Consider the following 19,360-nt stretch of genomic DNA (forward strand, 5'->3'; position numbering starts at 1 on the left):
ACGTGTGATCAAAGACCAGGCTATCATCTCAACAGCACTAGGAAGGAATAGTCCATCTTTCCTGGGGGGAATATCTGATCTGGAAATGTGTTGTAGGTAGCCATGGAAATCATGTTGCACATAAAACAGAAATCCACAGGCCTACCTTTATGATTTTATATTCTGCTTATAAAATCAGTGATGACCTTGGCATGTTACACTTCTACGGAATGAACAATAAATTGGGGATAACTGCCTGTGGTATAGCTGTGGGCTACCAACTTCTCACAGATGGTCATTAGCTCCAGGAAATGCCTCTCTCATTACTGTTTAACTGATGGTACACCGCGGGTGAGTGGCGAGGCGTGCCAAAGATCAAGGGCTTGGAGCACCCAGGAGGTGCAATTAGGAACACAACAGGCAAAACAATTAATCAGGTGTCACTGGTTAATGTTAAAGATTTTGTGACTGGATTGTATGTGAGTGGTTTCTTTTCGGTCTTTCTGATTTCCAGGCAGCAGTTTTGCTCCTAAGAACACGTTAGATGAGGTCCAGGTGAACGTGTTTAGGTAACGACAGATACCAGCCCCAACCCTTCAGCTGCAATCTGAAACACTGAAATACGGCTACACCACTCTTCAGCCTTGGGAGAGCTCTGTCCCCCCGTTACAGAGTAGCTCTCACTCACAGCCAAGATAAGAACTTGTAGTGACCAAGATGCCTTTCCAAACTTTGGGATGAAGCCTTTGGAGCATGTTCTCTGGCTTTGTTCTGCTCAGGTAGAAAGCTGTTGCAGGTAGAGTTATGTTCTTTAACTCGTCGATCCCGTTAAGGAGGAATCTTTGAAAATGATGACAAACCTCTTGAATTGAACCTTAGCAACAGATTTAGTACCAAAAATCCTTTCCTATCCTAGAACTGGAGAACCTCTGTGGAAGTGATTTTTAGTTAAGGTAGGAATCCTTCTCCTAGTACTGAACTTTGTAGTGTGAGTACCTTTCGCCTCTTGTTTTATAGCGGAGCAGACATGATGCCAATATTGTTCACATCTTTTTCAAAAACTTTCCATCTGTTCACCTTTTTCAGGCAAAGGGAAGAAGAGAACAGGGAAAGGTGGCTCTGACAAATTACTTTCTCCCAAAAATGTTTGCTTCCCTATGAATATTTTTGTTTGTTTGCAAAGCAAAATGACAGAAAAGGAAAACTTTCTGGCTTGAACATGCTGCTACCATGCCCGCCGTGGAATAGAAACCATTTCCCTAATGTACACATTTTCTTTTATGAATGGGTTCATCTAAGAAACTGCAGAGCCAGAAAGCTTCATGATTTATTGATTTTTCTCCCCTTCAGCTGGAGATCTATAGTCCAGCCAGAGAGGGACGGGGTTATACTGAAACCCAGGTTACTGAGGTAATTCAATGGCAACTCCTGGGGCCACTTTTACTTGGGATGTTTTGGATCTCAACTTGCTGGAGACTTTAGCCAGCTCTAAGCTTTATTGTTATTATCATCATCATTACTGTAAATGATAATGTTAATAATAGTAAAGGTATTTAATTTTTCTCTTGCTCTTTTAATTTCATTAAGGTCCTGGACATGGTTTAGATTACTTGGATATACTAATGTTAAGCATTCTTCTCTTCCAAATTTACAGGTAAAATTTGGGGAGCCGCAAGACCTAGACTCTCAGGAACTATTTGGATGGATATCTTCATTCATTAGTGAGTTTAAGAAGGCCTGTGCTGAAGTCATGCCATAAGGACAACACAAATCTTATAAAGAGGTGAGGGAAAGAGAAGTCCAGGAAACAGTTTCTGAATCAATGGGTTTGAAAGTGTCTCTACTAATAAGTAGCACATAGACAGTATATAGTCTGTACGGCAGTGTACCTTGATGTTAAGAGATATTCAATTTATAATGTGTAATTTGCAAGTGGTGTTTGACCTGTAGGGTCACAGATCACTTGTGAGCCTCTGCCTAATTTTTTCTGGTGTACGTGCTTTTGTACCTTGAGGTGCCTGTATACGTAGAAAGGAAACACTTTTGACATTTTATAATTTCTCTTTGTAATCTTTTCCTTTGATACCCAGTCTTCTGACTGAGTTTTAACTATTATTTTCAGTGAATAAGTTCCTGTATGGTGAACTAATTTTTAATTATTTTTGTTGTAGTTTTCTAAGGAATACTTTACAAGTTTTATAATGAAATGGGAAGCTGTTATCCACAGAGGAGACTATTTAGCAAAAATTTTTTTTTGTCTTTCTGCTATTAAACCTTTGCAGCCTTAGTATGGAATAGCCAAAGTGTCTGGCTGGGTGTTTTGTTCCCCCCCTCCCAAAGTAGTACAATAAAATAGTGCTTTTTATGGCTAATGTCATGTATTCAGGTAAAATACTACAGAATTCAATCCGTATGGGATATTTTCATTGGCAGGAAGAGAAAAATATCAGAGAAGCAAAATAAAAATGTGTCATGAGGCATCTAAGTAATGGATACTGGAGGTAATTATCCATGGTTTTCAAAAGAGAAAATACTTCTGTTGCATTTGTTGGCTTTTACATATTTTTAATTAGAATAATTACCTGGAGCTCAAATTATCAAGAAGAAAAGGAGGCCTATAAATGCGAAGACAAAATGGATGCGTTTAACATTGGAAGCAGAAAATAGTTCTAAAAGGTCATTGAGAAAATTTTGCAAACAGTGTTGTTTGAGAAAAAGAGTATTACCTGACTTTTTAGGTCTGACTGCTCAGGTCTCACAATGTTTGGGCTTTGAGAGAAATGTTGAACATTCTCCCTGACTTCAGTGCTAAAAGGTGTTAGGGTTAACCATCTGAAAGTCTTAGATGCACTTACATCTAAAAATTACATTATCCCAACCCTCTCTCAGCTGGCACATAAAATTTCTCTGTATCCAGCATTTCGGTTGCTGTTCTGGATGTGACCACTGCGGAACATCTAGGTATTTAGAGAAAGGTCCAGCAAAGAGCCCGGGCACCCACCAGCTGGGTGCTGCAATACCTAGGTTATTAGTGCTGGTCATGTCCAGCAAAGGACAATCACCGGGAATACAGTGACACTTGGACACTGCCTGGAAAGCGGAGACAAAAGAAGCCCAAGATTTTTTTTCTTGTCTCGGCCTTGGTACTTCAAAGGGCATTGCAGGCTGCGGTTCCGGGGAGCTTACAGCGTCTGATGTGCCGTGACGGGCAGCACACCCCCGTGTGAAAAGGCAGAAAAGCGTTCCTGCAGCTACTGTGTCCGTCACCAAAGGCTAGGGCTTCATTTCACATCAACCTCGATAAATTAGGATGAGAGGAAATAGCCTCAAGTTGCACCAGGAGAGGTTTAGAATGGATATTAGGAAAAATTTCTTCACTGAGAGGGTGGTCAGGCATTGGAACAGGCTGCCCAGGGAGGTGGTGGAGTCGCCATCTCTGGAAGTGTTCAAAAAACTTGTGGATGTGGCGCTTCAGGACATGGTTTAGGGGACATGGTGGCACTGGATTAATGGTTGGACTTGGATGATCTTGGAGGTCCTTTCCAACCTTAGTGATTCTGTGATTCTGTGAAATCTGGGGAAGGGGATGCAGCTGAGCCCCTGCCCTCCATGGGTGCTCCTGTTCAGAAGCTGAATCTGCTCCCAAGGGCAGGCGCACACAATTTCTGTTTCAAAGTGAGCGGGGATCGTGAGTGGTTGCTTAAAATGATAGTTCCCACCTCCATTTTGAGGGGTCACTGAGAAAGTGAAATCCTGCCCTGAAGGATTCAAATCCTTAAAATCCTCCTCTTAAAGGAGCGCTCTGGCCAAAAGCTGTGCTGAGCAGGTAGCGTCTCATTCCTGGCCGGTGAGCGGTAACTCCAGGGAAACCTCTTCAACAGGAGGCATCAGCAAACTTAAGCAAAGATGATGAGCAAAGAAGCAGCCACTCTTCCAGCCTTGGGAGAAGCAAACCTGGCACCACCTGCGAATGCCAATGGGCTTCACTGCTTAACTTCTCTGCCTTAAATCCACCCCGCACCTTCGAGGATGTCTAAAAAGGTCTTTGAGGAAGAGGTTTAACGGACTGTGTATTTAGTATGCTTAATATCACCTCCCAGGCACCTACCTATCGTATGTAGAAACTGTCTCGTGTGCGGTAGAGGATGCCTGACGTAGAGCTCTGCGTTGCTGAGGTCCCCTCGGCTTCGTACCGCCAGCGTTGCTGCCGGCCGTAAGCTCTTGCGTGTCTGCGCTAACGAAGCGCATCATTTGGGCTTCTCAACAGTCTTGTCAGGACTATGCTTCCAGTTAAGAACATGCAGTCACGTTTCTCAGAGGCAGAAGGAATAAAATAAAAAAACACATAGCAAAATTAGTACCTCTGATACTTATTTTACAGAAAATTATTTACAGAACCAAATAAAGGGTTTTAATTTTTTTTGAAAACATATTTGCCATATTGCCTCAAGTCAGCATCGGAGCAGTGACATCTGGTTGACACTGAAGTCAGTGGCACCTACCTGTGTATCAGGAGCTACAGCTTACATCACCCATTTCTGACTGAAAGAGGAATATTAAATTCTTTTTTAATTTCTTGCATCTCTATACCACAATGCCCTATACAGTGCATATACCTGCACTGTAAACAACACTTGCCGTTTTTGATATGTGTTGTTACTGTTCCAAAATCTGAACCATCTTCATTTATATGTGAATCATGTAAGATAATCCTGAATACAAGTGCCATTTCCATGGTATCAAGATCCCTGCATCCCTGAACAGCATTCGTGATGGTCATGATAAGTTTCATGTTTTTCTACTGTTACCTCAGCTCAGGAGTCCTGGGAAGTCTCTTTTGACGAAATAGTTTTTCTCTCTTTTTTTTTTTTTCCCCATGACTCACTTTTTTCCCCTAGTCTTTTTTCTCTTATTATATCTAACAGCCTGTACTTGTTTTATAGCTCAGCTGGCATGGCCTCTTCCAATTAAAAAATATGCTCTACACAGTAGTCGATATCTGTGTCTTTGTGTGAATATCCTGGAGCGTTAATTGAAAAAATTAGTGTCCAAATACCTTCTTGGCAAGACGTTCAAGTCCCTTCAGAGAGCATGAAGGTTTCCTATGGAGTGGGAGCTTACTGAGGAGACATGCTTCAATTTTCTCAAACAAGCTATTTCTTCAGTGCCTGTGAGTTTCAGAGACCTCCCGATTTCTATGTAAAAATAAATAAACAGACCTTGTTCCCAACCTCATTCTTTTGTCCCAAGTGTTATTTTGCATAATACTGGGGTTTTCAAGCCTCTTCGAGTCAGCGGTATTACTAAGTTTTAGTAGTATGAAGAATAACAGTTGCTATGCCTCAAATTTTATTTGGAATTATATAGACAGGCTCTAAGTCTCTGTGTGGCTCATGTTTACGGCATTCTTCCCGAGAAGCTGACAGTTTTATCCTGCAAACCTGTAGTCATAAAAGTCAAAGCGTTGGGTGAGTCTTCTGTTTGTGGAAACTGATACGATTGGGAGCACTCCAACAAGTAGCAACCTGCAAGAACTGTAGTATTTTTACATCTGCGCTATTTGTTTCCCTACAAAAACCACAAAGCTGACTTTAGGCAACTTATGAAATAAGAAAGCTTAATGATGATGTTATATAAGTAGTTCTGCTCAGTAAAATTAGTCTCAATATTCGGTTGTGTGAAGCAAGGCCGCGGGTCAAAAGCTGTACTGATTTTTCTTTCATGACAGCTCAGCTGTGTAAGAACTGTTTGCTCCAGAAGGAAGTGGATCTCTTGAAAGTTGGTTTCCTTGAAATGCACACCCCTGGTAGAATATGCAGTACTTCAGCAAGAACAGGAAAGATGATTTCTGGATCTCATGTTAAACATTGGCTGTCTCCAGCAAAGATGTGACTGCGAGGAGTCCCGCAGTCGGGGTTGGAGCTCCCTGGAGAAATCTCTGACTTCATCTGCCTGCCCCGTGTGTCTCTGTATTCAAATCTGCCCTGAGAAGCGCTGTAAGGAATGGAGCTCATCTAGGCACAGGTCACGGAATTGACTTGAGCTCCCGGAGGGGCCAGTGTTATGTACGTACCAGCACTCACAAGGGTTTTCCAAGAACTCACAGTTTGAAATAAATACAAATATCTTTCTCCAGAGGCAGAAATTTCTCAGAGTTTTCTCAAGCCAAAAATATAAAGAGCTAAGATTATCCAACACTAGACTCAGTGGAAAAAATCTAACTTCTATAAACGGACAATTATATCCTAGGACAGTGGCTGAACTTTGCTTTCCAGTTGTTTTTTCTTTTTTTTTTCCTATTTTAACTGCCAGAGACCAGGCAATGGGCAGGGTGCGCCTGCTAATTTGTATAAATGAACAGTAAAGCAAATATAAAAATTGTGGTCACTTGGAAGGTGTTCTATACGTAAAAGTTTTGAAGTCACTTATGTATGCTGGTCTTATAGTTTCAATTAATGCTTTTCAAATACAAACACCAGTTGTAGGAGAAGAAAGAAATTGTTAGACAAAGTGAATAAAAACATGGGGTCCCTAAAAGGGAACCTGTTGGGCACTCACTGTACAACAACTAAAGCTTGAAAGTATTCTTAGAAAATACTCATTCCTATGCTTAAGAAGTTGCTGCTAATGGCGACTCAGAAGAACCACTAACAAATTTCAAGCTGCTTGCCTTAAAGAAAAGTATATTAAAAAATTCAAACTGAGGGCTGCTTTGACGAGGTGCTGAGGTGCTCTGACTCAAACAGGGACTCAGAAAGCTCTTGGTGAGATCCTTCCCTGCATTGCTCACAGAAGTTTTGCTGTGGATATTCACAGAACCAAGATGTCATTCCCTGATTTGAAAAATATTTTCAGACTGCCAAAATGGTTAACTATTAGGTGTTCTCGCCAAACTAAATGCAAATACTAATTTTTCCCTAGCTGCTGCTCACTACCCAAGTAGAACGTACCAAAAGTTGTACCGTCTACTTTATTCCCGGAATAACAAAGGGAGAGCCTTTTAATGAAAACTGTAACTCAGACTCATGCAGGTAGGAATGCTTCATGCAAGTAAGATTTTATTTAGCATTAACTTGAATATTTCATGTCACAGGATATTACTGCAGCTGCTGTGGTACATCCAAGAAGCAGACTGCATGTTCTTGGGTATACGTTGAAACGATTGCAGGATTGCTAAATGTGCTTAAGCCTTACACTTGCTGCCTGTTTACCCAGGGATGAATTTTGCCCATCAAGAATGTTTTAGTCAAGGACAGTCAGCAGTAATTAAACAACAGAAAACTACAAAGTAGGTAAACATTGCTTTAAGCCCATTTTACAAAGACTACGTTTGAAACAAAAGTTTTCAGATGCAGATTTTAAGTCTCTGGTGCAATTTAAAAATGCTGCAATGTGTTCTGAAACATAAACAACTGACACTCTTTTGCTTGCACAAGGATAGATAACTGGTGATGTATGCTATGGTGATGTCATTTGCTCATGAGCATTGAACTAAAAAAAGAAGATAACCCCAAAGGTTATTGTCTATAAAGATCAAGTACTGATGAGTATATTTATACCAAAGTTGTTCTTGTAGCTCCTAGAAATTTTCCTGCGCAATCTCTATAGGACTTGTCCTGAAATGCTGTAATTATAAATAGAAATTTGCTCACCTCAATTTCAAAATAGAAACTTTTCCCAGACGGTAAATAATTCCCAGATAATATCCCAAGTTGCTGTCATTAATGCTTAAATTGAGGTTTGTTATTTGGAATCCTACCATTTAAAACAATCTGACGTCTCACTTTGTTGTCAGGAATTAAGCCGATTAGGAAAATTAAAACCAACTAAAATCCTTTTGATTACGGATTTACTGAACTTGCCCTGCAAAAGGACAGCCCGGCCGTGATGACTCTGCTCTCCCAGCTAAAGTACAGCTCTGGCTGCATTTGCTGAAGCCGCCGTGCGGAGCCAGCCTGCGGTGTGCTGAGCTGACGGGCGCTCCTCTGGCTCTCACAACTTCTCATTCTCATTCGCACTGAACGTACCGTAGCTGTGCGGGTGTGCTGCGCAAAACAGACATTTCAGGGAACGAAATTTAGAAAACAGTTGTGATTCATTTCGGTCGCTCCCACCTCTCCCCCTTGCAGCTGTGCAGAACCTGCCAAGCGTTACTGAGCTGCGCACAGAATACGACTCTCCAGAGCTTGGGACAGTCAGTTGGAAGGAGGAAACCTAAGTGCCAGTCACTATTTCAAGAAGCGTTTGTGCATTTTTATGTCGAAAATCCATTAGTTAAAATAAAGAACCACCATTGGTACAGAGCCCAGAGCTCACATCTACCTCTCTTCAAGACAAGGCTGTGGGCTATGGACTGAGGAGCTAGAACATCTAGAGCCCGATTTCTATGGCCGTGGTGACTACACTTGGATTTTGGATTCAGTTCTGGGGACCAAATGCACAAAAGTTATGCAGAGCCTGTGTTTTAGGTCTGTAAATCCTTTCTATCAATTTGTCTCTCCCTTTCTGCAAGCAGGAAGACTGTTCCGACACCCTCCTCAAAGGGCTGGAATACATGCGAAAAATCGCTTCTGCGTTAAAGCTTTTTTATCTGAATCCTTTGAGACTCAGATAACTGCTTATTAGCATTCATCTTGATGAACTCATCCTGTGGAAGAACTTTGAGCAGCCATAGAGAAAGCTCCACGCAATGCAGTCAGTGCAATTTTGTTACCCGCTGAAAGCGAGCCAATGTCTCAAGCTGAAAAACCCATAGATTGGGATTAGCATAATGCTGGGATGCAGGACACTGCATGTTAAGAGATTATTTTTGGAATGGAAGTCTCAGAGAAGGACACCCTTGTCAAGTACTTTGACCTCAGAGTGATTACTGAATACTATCAGCTCTTCAGAAGTACTTACTGTTTGGATATTTTCTTATTTTTTTCTGTTTTGCCTAGTATTTATTTTACGTATTTTGATAGCTTCATTGGAGAGGAAAAAAAAAAGGGCGTTTTAGCAGAATCACAGAATGGTGGAGGCTGGAGGGCACCTCTGGAGGTCATTTAGTCCACAGCAGGGTGCCCAAGACCATGTCCAGTGTGGTTTTGAATATCTCTGGTGATGGAGAAGATGGAGAATTCACAATTTGTTGGTGAGTTTGACATTTCTAGAAGCTGTTAGCTGAGGACCAAAAGAAAGACAGAATGTGAGCTCAGGAGCCTCATTTCCTTAAGAAAGTGAGTTAAAAAGATGACAACAGATCATCGCTTGGGAAAGACACCTACGAGCAAAGGGAGAAAAATTGGTGAGTTCGATGGACTTGATTCCTTAGCTGTGAAATATATGTATGGTTTTCTTCCCTGCATCTTCTTAAAGCATTCACTACAACAAAGATAAATAATATATATTTATTGTTCTTGACAGCTTGCTTTGGACAGAATCAGAAAGGTCTGGTTAAAACTTATGCAGTGACACATCCAAGAAATTATTCAAATTTAATGGAAAAATACTTTTAAAAGACTTGATCTTTTTCGATGCCAGAGGTTATTCATCTATAAGGAGTTCCAGATTACATGTAGTTAATGTTGGGGTCCTCTGGGATGAATTTGCTTTCCTTGGAAAGGTTGGAGGGGGTTTGAAGGAGGACCTCTAACTCAGCTCTCGCAGTGCTCTGTGTCCCATCTTCAATGGTATTGTCTTGCTTGGCCCTCAGTGGTAAATGTGTTGTTTCCAGGATACTTTCTATGGGCAGAAAGTGAAGTATCACATAGGCTTACAAATAATAGTGAAAAATGCTATTCATAAGCAATTATGAGAATTTACCTTGTGGATTAATGGACACGGCTTGCAGGACACAGACATAGTGAATGTGTTTTACCTTTCATGTTGCTGGCACAAGTTTCAGATTAAGAAAACATGGAAGGATGGAGGATGAAAAAAATAATGTAATGCTTCTGTACTGCAGTAGTGACATATGCATGCACAGCACAGAGGAACACTGCAAATATGGTGTCAAGCTTTATAGAGGGTTGAGGGTGCTGAAAAATAAGGATGTATCTAACATGACCTTAATATTTCATTCAAACTTCTACAGGCATATTTGCAGGAGTCGAGTATCAACATCTGGGGAATGACTGCTTATGTATGGCTGTCTCTTGCAAAAAATCCAAACCAAACAAAAAATAGCAAAGCAAAGTGTTGTAATCCCCACTGTTTTTCTTGCCACGTAATTTCTGTGACGAGAGCAGTTTTAAACATTTATAGGGACACACAAACAGAAAGCTCAAATGTGAAATTATTTAAACTATGCTTCAAATACCTGGCCAAAGAGAAAAATACTTTTCTGTTAGGATTCCATTTGAGAGAGAGGCAGGAAAAGCACTAGTTAAGCTTGCTGGAGGCAAGTAAACCTTGGAAGAAAGGCACGCATTGCTTTGCTTTTGTTAAAAATCATCACAATATTTAACCAGATTAATCAATTCCCATCTGCTACAAAGGTTAGGTTACTCATACTTTATCTCTAAATATGTTGCTAACTTATAGCTGAAAATTATTATGACTAATGATGTCGGAAATAGATTAAAAAACCAAAACCAAGCATCCTTTCTTGTAAAATTGTCTGTTAAGCTTTACTTCCAGACCACTTTAGGTAATGGTATAAATACAAGAGAAAGTTAGATTTGGTCCTGAATCCTCAAGCAGGCAACCAAGAGGCACAGGTACAGTAAAAGACACACTATTCAAGCTGCCTGAAGAGTTGGGGAAGTTACACAGTATTATTTCCTTCCTCTGACTGAAAAACTCATTTACTTCTTTTCTAACCCACTACCAATTGTGAACTGCAAATATTAGAACTGAATAGACAGTTGAAGTTAAATATTGCACAGATTTAAGTTACATAAGTTACGTGCACTCTCTAAGTTAGCCCCACAATTGAGTTTATAATATTTGCTATCCAAATGATCTATTAACTAAAATATTAGGTTGAGAAAATTACACACTGGTTTTAAAAGATGTGCACTTTGGGGAAAACAGCAGAAAGATTTGATACTGTGTTCTGCCTTTGAAAGTCTGAAGTAAAATTTAGACGCTTTGAGGTACTTGTGTACATTCGCACTCACAAATACTTTCCGGAAAGGTCAAATTTTGAGATGAAATTTCTAGAAGAACTAGGGTCAAATTTTCTCCTCTCCCTCTAGCCCTGCTGATCCCTAGTAAAACAAATGAAAAATAAAGGAAAAAATAAAAGGAAATGGAAGGAAAATGGAAATGTTGAAACTACCACAACAAAACAAATGTCAAGATTTTTCTTTGGAAGTTTGTTCTTCAGAAATTAGCCAGCATTTAGTCATAAAGCTTGTAGACAAAACAAACGTATCTACTTTTCTCAAAGAAAGGATTCACAGAATCACAGAATCACGTTTGACCTAAGACCATTTCTTTCGTTGAAGTGGAAAGTACGCTTTTGGGGGTTGATCCCCAAATAGTTTTTTTTCCTTTAAACCTTTTCTTTGTTTAATTCATTTTAAAGAAATAACTTATTCATTCAGCTTTGCTCATTTAGGCCTCTCCCCGTGGAGCTTTCCTGTGGTTGTTGCATTACTATGCCGTCCCGACTTGCCTCCACACCGGCCTCCGCGAGCAGCTGGACTGCTGCAGAAAGGTTAAACAACCTCTTGGAGGAGCGGAGAATAGTCGTTGGAAGCCACACACTGGGGAGAAGTAAAAAAAAATATGCCATGGCACGTTTCTGTCCCGGTTGCCAAGGTGTTTCTAGAGATTTGGAGGGCTGTGCCCAGCTTCGGAGATTTGCTTTTATGGTACTTACTCTAAAATGAGAAGAGGGTAACCAGGTACCTACTTGAAGGTACCGTCCTGTGATTTTCATGTGTTTACCAAGAGTGTGTGAATGTAGCAAGACCAGCTGATATGACCCACACTGCAAGGAGGCTGGAAACTAGTCCGAGCAGCAAATGGATGCAATGAAAATTGTCAAAAGTCAAAAACCAAAACCTACGCTATCTAACAAAATCTTCTGTTAAAGTTGGCACATCTTAATAGATGGCCCTAAAAACTCCTAACGCAAAGCCATTCCCTGTGGCTTCCTCTCTGAATATCATCACAAGGCTTCCCGTCAACCCACTCCCTTTAAATATCAAACAAGAAATACAACCAATGGACAGGCTCTTAATTCACTGTCTTAGACACTTCTTTTAATGCAAATTATTCCCTCAGCAATGCTATTTTTAGTTTTTCATTGGCCCTTGTTATGAAAACCACTCAGTGGGAAATTTATCTGGGACAAATTCTCCTGAGGGGAGGTGATCTGTGCACCTTGATTGATGTCGAAGAAGGTGCACTAAATTACACCACTTCATGATCTAATTTTTCTGTGGTTTCCTTGACACCAAATTAGCAAACTATATCCACAAAATGTATTCAACAGTTTAAGCTAAATTGACTACCAGCAGGTTGCTGAAGCCTTTGCAGACTCCATCCTGAGTTCACTGTAACCACCTTGCTCAGTGAAACAGGCTCTGAAGCCTGGAGCAGGTAACAAACCATGTTCCTTCCCTTTCCCTCCTGCTAAAAGGGAAAGCTTTTCCTGCTAGGCTATTTGTCTGGTTTTCTGACCGTATCATCTGATTTTATTCCATTTGAGCAAAAATAGCACTTTTTGCCTCATTAAAATGTAATTGAAAAATCTAAGACCATCGCACAGGTCAGTGCAGCGCCTCGCAAAATTATTTATTTCATAAAATTGCACAAATGTATCAGGTAAATTAGTTGAAATCACAAAGAAGAAAACAGGACTTTTTTTCTAGACATGTACTGAAATGCAAAGTAAAATAAGAATTAAATTTTACTTTATAACAAGTTATATAGCTGCAAGTACCTGCTATAAAGGCAGTTAATGTATGTAAGTTGATTTTGCGGTCTTAATCCACCAAAGCCCTGTTTTTACAAGAGGGTTACACATGTCAGCTAGAGAGAGATTTCCTGGAAATATTTTGAATAAAAATAAACACAAGAAATATTGAAGTATTTGTGGATAGTCCAGCCGAGATTAATGATGAAATTTACTGCCCTGTTGATGTTGCAAACAGTTGACTCCTACCTAGGACCCATGAAGAAGTAAAAAGAACGTACAGGGACAAATTTTGCTCTCGGTTTTAGACCGATGTAAATCCAGACTAAGTCTGTTGGACTCAGTGTAACAGTATAACTGTGGAATATTTCCAGACATCCATCAAAGAGTAACTGCAGTAAGGAGTCGCAGAATCTGGCCATAAGCATTTCAAAGCCTGATTTGCGCTTTGTGCTTGGGCCTGAAGTGTGCTCAGGTTTGCAGCGTTGGCCAAATAGAAGGTTTGGCTGCATAAGAAATGCTGAATAAAGACCTCAAATGCCAATGCTGTCAGCATATCGGAACAGTCTTACTTATACACACATTCAGACATCCTGCTGACTTCATTTTCTTAATCACCGCTAAAATTCGCACAGAATTTAAAAATTCTCTTTCCCAAGATGGCCATCAAAATACAAATTTATTATAGCAGATGATTGTCAGGGAAATTAAAGCAGCTCAACAAATATAAGCAGACCATTGTTTTTCATTGGTTTCTCTGTTCTGCTCCTGCAGAAAGTTTAAAAAAGTACTTGAAGATGGAATGGAATGAAAAGAGGTACATTAAAAATAGGCAAACATACAGAAAAATCTTACTTAAAAAGCCAGCCAATGCTGGCTTTTAGATGAAAATAAAGCTAGGAAAATCTAGGCTTGATTCTGCATCTGTCTGAATTAAATAGTAAAACCTCTTGTTCATTTTAGTCATTCCAGCCGCATGCATACGCAGGGCTGAAGGTTTTTTTATATTCCTATAGGATCTTTTTACATTTTAGGCTAAATAAATGAAGTGAAATTTACTTTATATAAAACATTTACAGAATCTTCTTAAGAACCATTAAGCTTGTTAGCCAGGTGACTTCGTTTTGGGTTCGGCCAACAAACCGTTCACCTCGCTGCGCGCCGCAGGGCCAGCTGTCTAAACGGCGAGTCAGCCTGCGCGGGAGCCAAGAGCCAGCTGGAGACGACAGCCGACTCAGGAAATACAGTACTTGGCCTGAAAGAATGTCAAAAGATGGTAAAAAGTCTGACCACCGGGCTCCACAAACCCAGGTCCGCATCGCCACCGGCATTCTGCCCTCGACCGCAGCCCCTCCGCGCCCCGCGCGCCCGCCGCGGCCGCGGCCGCTGCCCTCGCGCGTCCTGGCCGGGACGAGCTCGGCAAAAAGCCGCGTAGAGCAGCACCGGGGCCGGGGGGTTAATCCCAGGAGGAGGCGGACGGGTGCTCCGCCAGCCCGCTACACAACCATGTTACACATTCAGCAAGCACAAAGCTCAGCTTGAAAGACGGGAAATATAATTAGGGTAAAGAAAAAGGAAAGGGAGAGGAAGGAGCGCTCCTGATACCGAGGGGTTGGGAGAACTCGTAAGGCCTCTAGACACAGGCACGAAGCTCAAAAGCAGGAGAGGAAGTCTGAGGCAGATTATTTCTCCCTTTTGTAAGGCAAAGGACTAATTATACAACGCAAGATGTTTTTTTCCAAAGAGATTTGAAAGGTATCATGCAATATTGATACAGAAATTGTATTTAATGCAAGTTTACAAGCCAAGAGGTAAAAGAAAATGTAAATGTAAACATGGTGTTTTCTCCTCATTCTCCCTGCAGCTTTTCCCTTTGTCAGAAAGATGCCTAGCTCGCCTGCCTCGGTGCAGAAAGTTCCCTGTGAGGGGGCAAAATACGTCCAAATGGAGACAGTTTTAGGCTTCCACGGTATATGTCCAGAAAGGGAAAGAAACCGTGAGCCTAATCTAACTGCATTTCCATTCTTGAGCATTGCTGCTATTTATTTTACTCATTTTCTTTCAAAGGAAGAGGAAAAATACATCCCTGTTAGAGGGAGCTGGATCAATACTAAGAAATTCTTTGTCAGATAAAATGAGAACGATCATTAACCTTGCTGCCTATGAATTAAATGCAAACTTCACTTTTTAGCTCGCTTTTCCCACCGCATCCCCAGCAAACTTCCCTCATTTTGTTCAGCAATTAAAACCCAGCCCAACCACCCGAACACCGTTGCTAACACCCTTTAAGCTCTCTTCCCACCGTGTGTGTGGGGAAAAAAGGAAGAGGTATTTCGCGATATGGTGCAGGTATTTTAGTGACAGGGCTTCTTCAGTCTGTTTACTTGGGTGTGGATTTGAGGCCGGATTACGTGTATCTTAGATCCAATCTCTCTGGGACCGTCACGCCAGCAAAGTTCATGGCTGTGCCAGCAGCTCCGCGCTGTCGACGCTGGGCTCCGCGGCCAGGCTCAGGCAGGGACGGGTAGCAGGCGCTGGTCTCCAGCTGAGGGCTTGACCCATCGCGTCCAAGAATTTGTTTCAGCTGCCGCCATTACTGTCTGAATTGTGATGTGGTGCCATGTCTGAGCGGACAAAAAAGACTTTATCACACTGTCTGGTGAGTGTGATGCTTTTGCTTTTGAATCTCCGAGAACGCTAAATTTATTTAGGTTACATTAATTTTATTTCCAGGATGAATTTGATTTTTATCTTCAGCTCAGCTCTTTCCCCTCCAAAATACACTTTCCCTGATGGTCGCTATTTCTCTTTTCCCAGAACACAGGAAATTTATTAGACGTAGGGTTTCCTCTGTGCTTATAGGACTTGGCTGTTAAATCGTGATTGCTGTGTCAAATTTTGCTCGTCCCATTATTCTGCTGCAAACTCTCCATCCTGCAAAAGGCTTATTGCCAAGGAAAAGTTTTAATAGTCTTATTCATCTCTTGAATTCACATTGTTAATAAATGTCATCTGAAATCTCAATACCAGTTACCCTTTGGGGAAAAGAACACTTTACTGAACCATAGTGCCTTCCAGTTCCAAGCACGGGGTAAAATTTCTGATGGAGCTGCTGCCGGATTCCGTGAGGGAGCTGCGCGGTCCTCCGGGGTGTGCAGCTGCGGCAGGCAAGGGCCAGTGCTGCTGCACAGCCTCTGCTCAGTCCCCTTCCCCCAGAACCTGCTAATTCTACGGAGCCATAATCAAGCCAGAAACGCATCAGTCAGTAGTACTCTAGAGTATGTTTTAGACGTGGAGAAGAAAATGATGAAATGATGAAAATGGTTTGTCCGTACCCTTTTGTAAATAAGAAAAAATGTCCTAAGTCAAAGGCACCAAGACAATAATAGGAGCTCTAGTGTCTGAGATTCTACCCTCTCCAACACCGCAATTCAAAAGGTCTTTCGAATAAAATCGGAGTTTCAGACCAGAACCTCCTACGTGCATAAACGTGGGCAAAATACAGGGGCAGAATCTGCTCCCTTCTTCATCCTATCTTTATTAGCAGCCTCATTTTAATTGGACTTCCTTCAGATCAGGATATCACTGATGTCAAAACTTAATGCCACCTGCCAAAACATTTTTGGAAATTGTTGACATTTCTGAAAACGTACTCCACGCTGCAGGACAGAGTCCACTTCAGTCTCCTTTCGTAGGTGATGAGAAGTATGATGTTGATCATTAATGTATGTCTTACGTTATGACAGGTACTTCTACGAGACTTTTTGTTATATTTTCTGTTTTTTCTAGAATAGATTGTACGAGATGAGGAGCACTTAGCTTTTGCAGACTCTGACCTCAAAAGAAGGTTTATAAATGCATGCAAAATGTGTGTGCAAATTTGTTCCTAACTTGCATTTAACTTTATCGCAACTGAGCTCTGAAATTAAGTAGCTGTGTTCACAAATAGCTGTAATTAGTTAGCTACATACTCACTTATTAATTTGATAATGCAGCTAAAGTAACCTGCTTGCACAGAAATGGATGCACAACTCTGGGAGAAAAGCACAGGAGTGGGAGGTGTTTCTCATCTTGACTTTGTCGGCACTTCTGCATCCGCTCTGCGCAGAACAGCCCCTTCGATACTCAAGTGAGAGGAGTGGAACAGGAAGATGGTGTTGCCAGGCCGGACTTCGCAGGTGCCTGCACCTGCGGACACGGAGATAGGAAAGTCAGCTTTTGAAAAGTCTGATTCAGCTTATACCTTGTCTTGCTGATCAATTGGGTTTTTGACATCACTTTCCTTTTTCTCAGTTTCTTCACCCGAGTTTTGGCTATTTTGTTTTTCCAATTTTTCCCCCACTGTAGAGGCAGTTGATGTCATTGTGCACAACAAAATGAAATTAAAACAACTTGTCTGAAATTTTTGTAAAGTTTTTAATCTCTGATAAATGATTGATCTTTCAAAATTGTCAGCAGTTTCAAATTTCCATCTAAATTTATGTACATGTTATAAATATATTTCCTGTTATTTGTGCAGTGTTAAAAGGCTACTCAGCAGCACGAGGTACAGAAGAGTTCGCAAGCATGAGATGTTGAAATAGTGTGAAATTATTTATACATTTGTATTTATTTACAAAATATCGTGGCACAAAATCTTTTCCTGTTTTCATACAGCTTTGTTTTGCAAGAGTGCTCCAGACAGGTGTTCCTGTGCATTGGCATAAATCTTTTAATCTGCAGATCCAGTTTCGACAAAAGGGATAAAGTTGTGCTGCAAGTTTTGCTTTATTTCTTGTTTCCGTTCCTTGTTTACAGCAAGTGGTACTTCTCAGCTTGACTCTTCTGTCCATTATTGTTGGTGTCACTGAATAAGAGGATATTGATGCATTCCTAGAAAACAGCAAAATTTCTTTTTACCTCTTGTCTGACCAATGGGATTCCTTAAAATTTGAGTCTGGCTTTCTGAGTTGTAGAAATTATTATATTTCTTGTTAGCTAAGAGGACTTTTGGTTGCTTTATGGCTTCTCAAAGACTTTGCTGAGTTCTGCAGACTTAATGCTTCACCCTCAGTTCTTCACATCAACTGAAAAACAGTCCCAGCTCACATTTGCCTGTGGAAAGCCTTGGTGTTCGGTAGAGAGTGAGTTTCGGTGCTTTTTATTCCTCCTCTTAGTTTCCTGTTGATTCTTTAATTTCTTTTGTCTGTTAGTGTCCAGATTTATGGCCAGCATTTGTTAGCGCACGGAGCTGAGGTGCTGTGTGAGCTGCGTGTATCCCAAGCTTCTTCCTCTACAGAATGGGAGGCAGCAGGATGTGCTGGCGTTCACAGCGCCAGCACAGATCAGCACCTTTCCCGGCTGGGTTTGAGCGGTAGAACAGCTGCACCCAGACACAGATGCCTCTGGGCAAGAAGTGAATGAAGGCTGCTGGTGGTTAATGCCTGTCATGGGACATATTTGTTGCAAAGCTGTTACAGGCCAAAAAAAAATTGTTGCATTGAAAGGTATTTATCAAAAAATCATATGCTCAATTTCTTACGAACTATTGGCACTTTGTTGTTGGTTTGGATGGAAATCTGTTTAGCCAATTCTGCTTCTGGGAGCACTGTGTCATTTCTGCCAGTCCCTGAAGAGGGTCTAGGTTTCACCATGAGACTATTTCAAATGGGAGCAAGTGATGCAGGAAGGATCTTCTCTAGAAGACATCAGCAGCACCAAGCCAGTCACGTTTTTAATAATCTTGAAATACCTGGGAGTACTAAGCTAAGGTACCTGCTCAGTCTTCCAATCCTTTGAGCACACATCAAAAAAAGAAACTAATGCTGGACAGAGGTGTCTAATCAAAACATTACCAGAAGCTGCCATTTGGCAGCACCATGCGGTGGTACCTGGCAACATTAATCCTCAAAGAGCCACCTGTGAAGTCCTGTCAGTGATCTAAGTGTCCGGGTGCTTGGCTTTGAGGAGGGCTGCTTCCCTGCTGGCTGCGTAACGGGGCATCAACGGCAGCGTGCACAGGGCCGGGGTGTCGTGCCCGAAGGCGAGCCGCGCAGTCATGCACGGGAGCCTGTGCCCTGGGAGACTCCTCCAGGTTTAGATGCTTTCAGCCAGGCTGCAGTTCTTTCTCCCTCCCTCTTTTGAAAATAGGGGACGTTGCAATGTGGTGTTGCTTTCACTTTGGCTTTGGAGCTGCTTAAAAAGTTGCCTGGGAAGACAAGCGTGTGTGTCTGCGTAGGGGGCAATGCCAAGAGGAGGGTCCCTAGTAATGAAGCGTCGTATCTGCCCAGCGAGGTGAGAGCTGGGCAGGTTTGTTATGACATAAGTCTTTGGCGGGGGAGTTGTGGCAGAGAGGGGGGGGAGAGAGAGAGAGAGAAGTGGAGTCTGCAGCACCCCGGCAGCGGTATCAGCCACAGGATCTGGCAGCTTCGGGGTAAAGCTACCCCCTCTCCGCTCCACCACTCAGAGCACCCTGGATCTCCAGCTCGAAGGGCAGAGTGAGCCAGCAGCGGCAATCATGGCACCGTCAAATGGGTTTATTTCTTCATGACA

This window comes from Phaethon aethereus (genome assembly GCF_964289735.1).
Source record: "Phaethon aethereus genome assembly, chromosome: 16".
Taxonomy (NCBI): domain Eukaryota; kingdom Metazoa; phylum Chordata; class Aves; order Phaethontiformes; family Phaethontidae; genus Phaethon; species Phaethon aethereus.